The 6,104-nt window shown below is 33.6% G+C and overlaps 1 non-coding gene across 1 annotated transcript; it reads left to right on the top strand.

The window, feature by feature from the left end:
* The first annotated feature begins 4,078 nt into the window (after positions 1 to 4,078).
* On the top strand, positions 4,079 to 4,217 carry LOC112099399. The gene has a single exon (XR_002906203.1). It is a non-coding gene; the product is annotated as a U11 spliceosomal RNA (small nuclear RNA).
* The last annotated feature ends 1,887 nt before the right edge of the window (positions 4,218 to 6,104 follow it).

Here is a 6,104-nt window from a genome sequence, read left to right as displayed (position 1 = left end):
CTAAAGGCAGATTTAGATGCTACTGTGGAAACAGGAACAACAAGGACATCCCTTGTAATTTTCTCTAATATCGGATACTTCGATCCATTAACCTTCCACCAAAGCAAAACATTTAGCTTAAGATTGCTCGGATCCTCAACTGGGTCACTCAAATATCATTCCACCTCAGATACTACTCTCTTGCCCTCATTCTGAACAAACATTTTCTCAGCATACCCAAGGAAAGGGCGAGAAACTCGGAAAATGTCATCACCATCACCACTAGGAACCTTCGCCAAACCAGCCTCAGTTGTAAAATAAGGAGAATAACTTGTACCACCATAACTACCGCTAGGAACACTCTCACTACACATCGATGGTGTGGAACTAGAGCACATTGATGGTGTGGAACTAGAGCACATTGCACTATATGTATCATAAAGCTCATTGAACAAATCTTTCACTGCTTTGGTCATTTCTTCAATTTTCCAACCATCATTGGCAAAAATGATTTCAAAAATCTATTTGGGAAAGTCCATTTTAGCTCGTGGATTAAGAATAGCGGCAACAATCAACATTTTATTTATCTTCCATGAAGACTCCCAATATTTATCAAATTTTTCCTCATATTATAAGCCATAGCCACTACCTAAGGAATTTTACTTACCTCTAATGCAGTCAATGAGCTTTCAATTAAGCCAATGGTATCATAACAAAGATTAGAAGTCACACTCAAAGAGGAAGAAAATAACAATGTGGCATCATAAAATACCTTCAAAAAATCACAATTCGTTCTGCACTCTCCCAATCCTCAGGTCTAGGCAGGCCTACCCTCTTAGTGTTATTTTCTTTCTCGAGAAAGTATGCCTCATACGGTTTATCCACCTCTGCCATTCTATCAAATGCTGCTTGAAACTTCAACGTAGTCATCAACATTAAATAGGTGGAATTCCACCTAGTAGGACAATCCAAAACAACCATTCCATTTGGACATTTCACCTGTTGAGCACACTGTTTAAATGTCTATAGCCTCGTAGTGGAGTATCTTACATACTTCACATCATTCGGGATGGCGGCAACACTAGCATTCAATTCATTCAACCCCGAAACAACAATCAAATTCAAAATATGTGCACAGCAACGCACATGCATATATTGTCCCGCCAATACAAGTGCATCATCATTCCTCCAAGCAAGCAATTACATAGTCACATAATTAATAACAACATCATTTGTAGCGGCATTATCAATAGTTATTGCAAACAACCTCTCTATCCCCCAATCTTGTAAACAAGCTACAATCGTTTTACCAATCGTTTTCCCTCTATGATCTTCAATCACACTGAACTAATAATCATTCTGTTCAAACACCAGTCACTATCAATAAAATGAGCTGTGATCACCATGTAACTCATGTTTTGAACGGAAGTCCATAAATTAGTGGTAAGAGACACTCACTGCTTATTGTTGCAAATCAAACTCTTCAACATTGTCTTTTCTTCCAAAAATAAATCCATAACATCCCTACAAATAGTTCTCCGAGATGGCATAACAAACTGCGGAATGGCTACACTACAGAAATGTCTGAACCCTTTGTTGTCCACAAAAATAAGCGGCAATTCACCCATAATGATCATTTTGGTAATTGCCATTCTACAAGCGTCTTGACTCCACCCTTTAGCCAAAACCATATTACTTGCATTTCCTTCCCTACCCTCAGTTGTCAAGTTTTGTTGACTTCCCTCTTGTTGTTCCCGGAATGTCTTGTATGCAGGGCAAGTCAGTATATGATTTCTCATATTTGTAATCCCATTATGCCTTGAATGACATTGATATTGTCTATCACAATAGTTGCACTTGCATTTGTTTGGATTGTCCTCAAGTAAAGTAAAATGATTCCACGTTGCAGATCTTTTCTTCATCGGTGGTCTTTTCCACTTTGCATTTTGAGTTCCTTCAATTTGAACACTTTGATTGTCATCATCACTTATCGAATTCGATCTTGAGTGTCCAGACATCTAAACATACAAATAAATAATTATTAATCATTAATTCATAAATTAAAACACAAAAAAGATTATTAAAAAAATTCTACTTAATAGTTAGCATTACAAATTGATTCAAATAATTGTTAATTTAATTTTATGAAACTTTTTGAAATCGATATTTCCAATTTTTCACCATAATATTTATATATGATCAAGAATTCAATATGCATATTCCATAAAAGAAAACCAATAAATTAATGTAATTATTTAATTTATAATATCTAATTATCCATTGACCAAAATAATATAATATTAATTACATATTCGTATCTTAAATTCTTAATTCTTATTATAAACCCCTAAATTTATGCCCACATTATATGCACTTAACCACTTAATATTTACTTATTGGTTATCATGCAATTAATTAAATTGATTAATTGTTTGTTGAAGTTCAAACTTGAAACTACTGCAATTAAATTGGTTAATTTTTGGTTGAATTTGAAACTATTGTACAAGTACACATATCATATGACATATATAATTATAATTTATATTGTAACATAATATTTAATTTTAATTTTTAATCTAGCATTACTATTCATACAAAAAATCAATTATTAATAAGTAACATAAAATTAATGCCTGATTATTTTCATTTTATTGTTAAAATTTAACAATATATAATTATATTCTTAACATACAAAATTGCAATTAACATTTCACTTTCTCATATAACATATAACAAACAACAATTGTAATTAATGCATATATATTATATACCATCTCTTAAATAAGTATCAAAGGCCGGATTTGGCTTCCAATTTCCAAAACTCAAAAGACTTTTTGAGAGAATGAGAGTCAACGGCCGTGAATGGTGGAGACTGGAGTGGATCGGGGGCAGCTTGCCTGGTGGATCTTTAATCGGACCAAGTGATGGTGGAGTGGAGGATTCAAGGCAAGGATCCGGTGCTTGGTTGCAGCAGATCCATAGATCGGGTCACAATCTTCGCGAATCAGCTTCGGCTTCGGTTGGTGTCGTTCTCGACGGCGGTTGCTGCGTGTGGTGGCCGGATGAAGCTAGCTCCGTGAACTGTGCATGTGTGTTTGCTGCGTGTGGTGAGCGACAGAGGCCGTGAATGGGTGTGGCCTGTACGTTGCCGGTCGACAGTGGACTGATTGTTTGTGCTTGAGTGCTGGTTTGTGTTTGTTGTTTGTGAGGAACGTGAGGCCGTGAGGGTTTTTGTGTGTTCTTTGTGAATTGTTGTGACTTGTGAGTCTTGTGATTCACTGATTTGTGAATACTAACTTTGTGTGTGTGTGTTGTGTGGTGTTCGTGACTCCGTGTGCTGTAGTGTGTGACTGTGTGAGTGTGTGAGACTGTGAGTGTGTAAATTGTAATATTGTAATTTTTGGGTTTTGGCTTTGTTCTTTTTTGTTTGTCTCAACCTGATCGGGTTTTCGGATCGGATTGGGTGAAAGATTGGGTTGAGATAGATTCACCTGATTGGGTTTTCTTCACCACCCGATCCAATCCGAACCCGAAATTTTTTGGATCGGGTCGGGTCGGATATTTTGCCCACCCCTAAGAGGAGCTATAAGAAAAAACAAATATGGAGCAAAATGAAAGTACTTCTTAAATACTCCCCAAAGAGTGAAGGTATGTTTTCTCTCATCCTAAATATTTAATCTTAGGTGATCCTTCAAGAGGTGTAACCACTAGATCATTATTTAAAAATACATGTGAGCATGATGTATTTATATCTCAAAATTGAACCAAAATTCTTTTCAGATGCAGAAAATGATGAATCTTTGATTATGACAATGCAAGAGAGATTAAATCAATTTGATAGAAAAAATATGTAGAAACTAGTTCCTAAACTGGAACATCAATCCCTTATAGACTCTAAATGGGTATTTATGAATAGAATGGATGAATCCGGTGTGGTTGTAAGAAATAAAGCTAGATTAATAGCTCAAGAATACAATTAAGAAGAAACAATTGATTTTGATGAAACTTTTGCATATGTAGCTAGATTGGAATTATTTAGAATGCTTTTAACATTTGCATGTCATAAGGATGTTATTTTGTATCAAATGAATGTTAAAAGAAAAAGGGTTAGTTGGATAAGTATGCCATACTTGCTGGCGTTTGGTGAGTGTCGTATGGCAATCAAGACATATGGCTAACATAATTTATAGTACCTTATACGATTGGCTCGCTTGAAAAAAAATGTTGAAATTGTATTTTTAAATGGTTACATTATGGAGGAACTTTATGTGAAACAATCCCTTAGTTTTGAAAATGAAAAGTTTCCAAATCATATTTATAAGTTATCAAAAGCATTATATGGATTGAAAGAAATACTTAGAGCATGGTATGATAGACTTAGAATTTCTTATTAGAGAACAGTTTTTCAATGGGAAAAACGGATATGACTCTTTTTATTAAGCATAAGAATCAAAATATACTTGTTATTTAAATCAATGTTGATGATATTATATTTCGTTCTACTAATGAGTTTTTGTGCAAGGAGGTTTCATCTTGTAGGAGAAAGGAATTAAGAATGAGCATGATGGAAGAATTGAAGTACTTTCTTAGACTTTAAATCAAATAAAATGATGAGGGAATCTTCATCAATCAAGCAAAGTATGTGAAAAATCTGCTCTAAAGATTTGGAATTGATAACTCGAAAATCAAAAGTACTCTAATGATGAGAAAAGAAAAGAAGTTGACATCAAAACATATTGACTCATGATCAGATCCTTACTTTATTTAACTCTTAGTAGACTCGATATCATGTTCTATGTATGCTTGTGTACAAGATTTCAATCATGTCCCAAGGAATCTCATTTGCTTGCTGTCAAAAGAATTTTTCATTATTTGAACGGAACCATAGATCTTGACCTTTGGTATTGTATAGGGACTCATATAGACTTAACATATTATTTGGATGTCGATTTTGCTGGTTACAAGGTTGATAGAAAGAGTATTAGTGGAACTTGTCACTTTTTAGGTCACTTACTTGTCTCCTGGCATAGTGAGAACCAAAATTCGATTGTACTTTCAACCACCAATGCAGAATATATTGTTGTCGGTAGTTGTTGTGCACAAGTCCTTTGGATGAAACAAACTTTTAGAGACTATGACATTAACCTTGACCAAAGTATCTATCTTGTGTGACAATACCAATGTTATAAACCTGTCAAAGAATCTCATTCAACTTTCAAGGAGCAAGCATATAGAGATTAGACATCATTTTTTAAAAGATCATGTTAAAAAATACATTGTGTTAAAATTTATTTTAACTTAAAAACAACTTATTGATATCTTTACAAAACTTCTTAATGAAGATTAGTTTGTCAAAATCCAACATGAACTTAGGATGATGAATTTTTCACATTAGCATATTTTTGTATGATATTGAGGCTATTAAATTATATATTATGTGATTTGATTATTTCAATGTGTGATTGATTTGGTTAATTTTGAGCTTTATATGATGTGCACATTTATATTTCATGCTTTAAATGGCTTTTTGAAAAAATTTCAATCAAAAAATAATTTAAAATTAATCAACTTTAAGCCAAAAATAAATTGGTTTGTAAAATACAGAGCAACTGGATAACTGCTTAAGGTAACCAGTTTATCGTTTAGATACAAAAAGACCATTGAGGAAAAGACGGTATGCTGCTTATGTATAAATGGCAAAATGTTTCCTATATTTCACTTTCTAGATCTAATTGGTTTACCGTTTATGACAAATGGTAAGTTGTTTTCATTATAATTACTCACTGGAGCTAAGCGGTAAACTTTCTGGACAAAATTGACAAGCCAATTATTGTTAATCGGTAAGCTGAATTTCACGTTTTAAGCCATTATTGCCCTTTTTCTTCCTCATTCGATAAGTCGTTTTCCCTCTCTAGAAACCATCACTCTCTCTCACTCAAATCTCTCATTTTCTTTAATTCCCACAACAAATCAAGCCTAGAAAATCATTATTCTTCACTCCCATATCACAAAATCATCATTCAAACACATTTTCCTCATCAAAATCTAAAAATCCCATAACTAAATCTAAGTTTTCTCTCAAATCTTCTCACATTAATTTGGTCCATTTTTAGTGGTTCTTTGAT

The sequence above is a fragment of the Citrus clementina genome, unplaced genomic scaffold, assembly GCF_000493195.1.
Source record: "Citrus clementina cultivar Clemenules unplaced genomic scaffold, Citrus_clementina_v1.0 scaffold_4, whole genome shotgun sequence".
In the NCBI taxonomy this organism is placed as follows: domain Eukaryota; kingdom Viridiplantae; phylum Streptophyta; class Magnoliopsida; order Sapindales; family Rutaceae; genus Citrus; species Citrus x clementina.
This window is presented reverse-complemented; position numbering and strand designations above follow the sequence as displayed.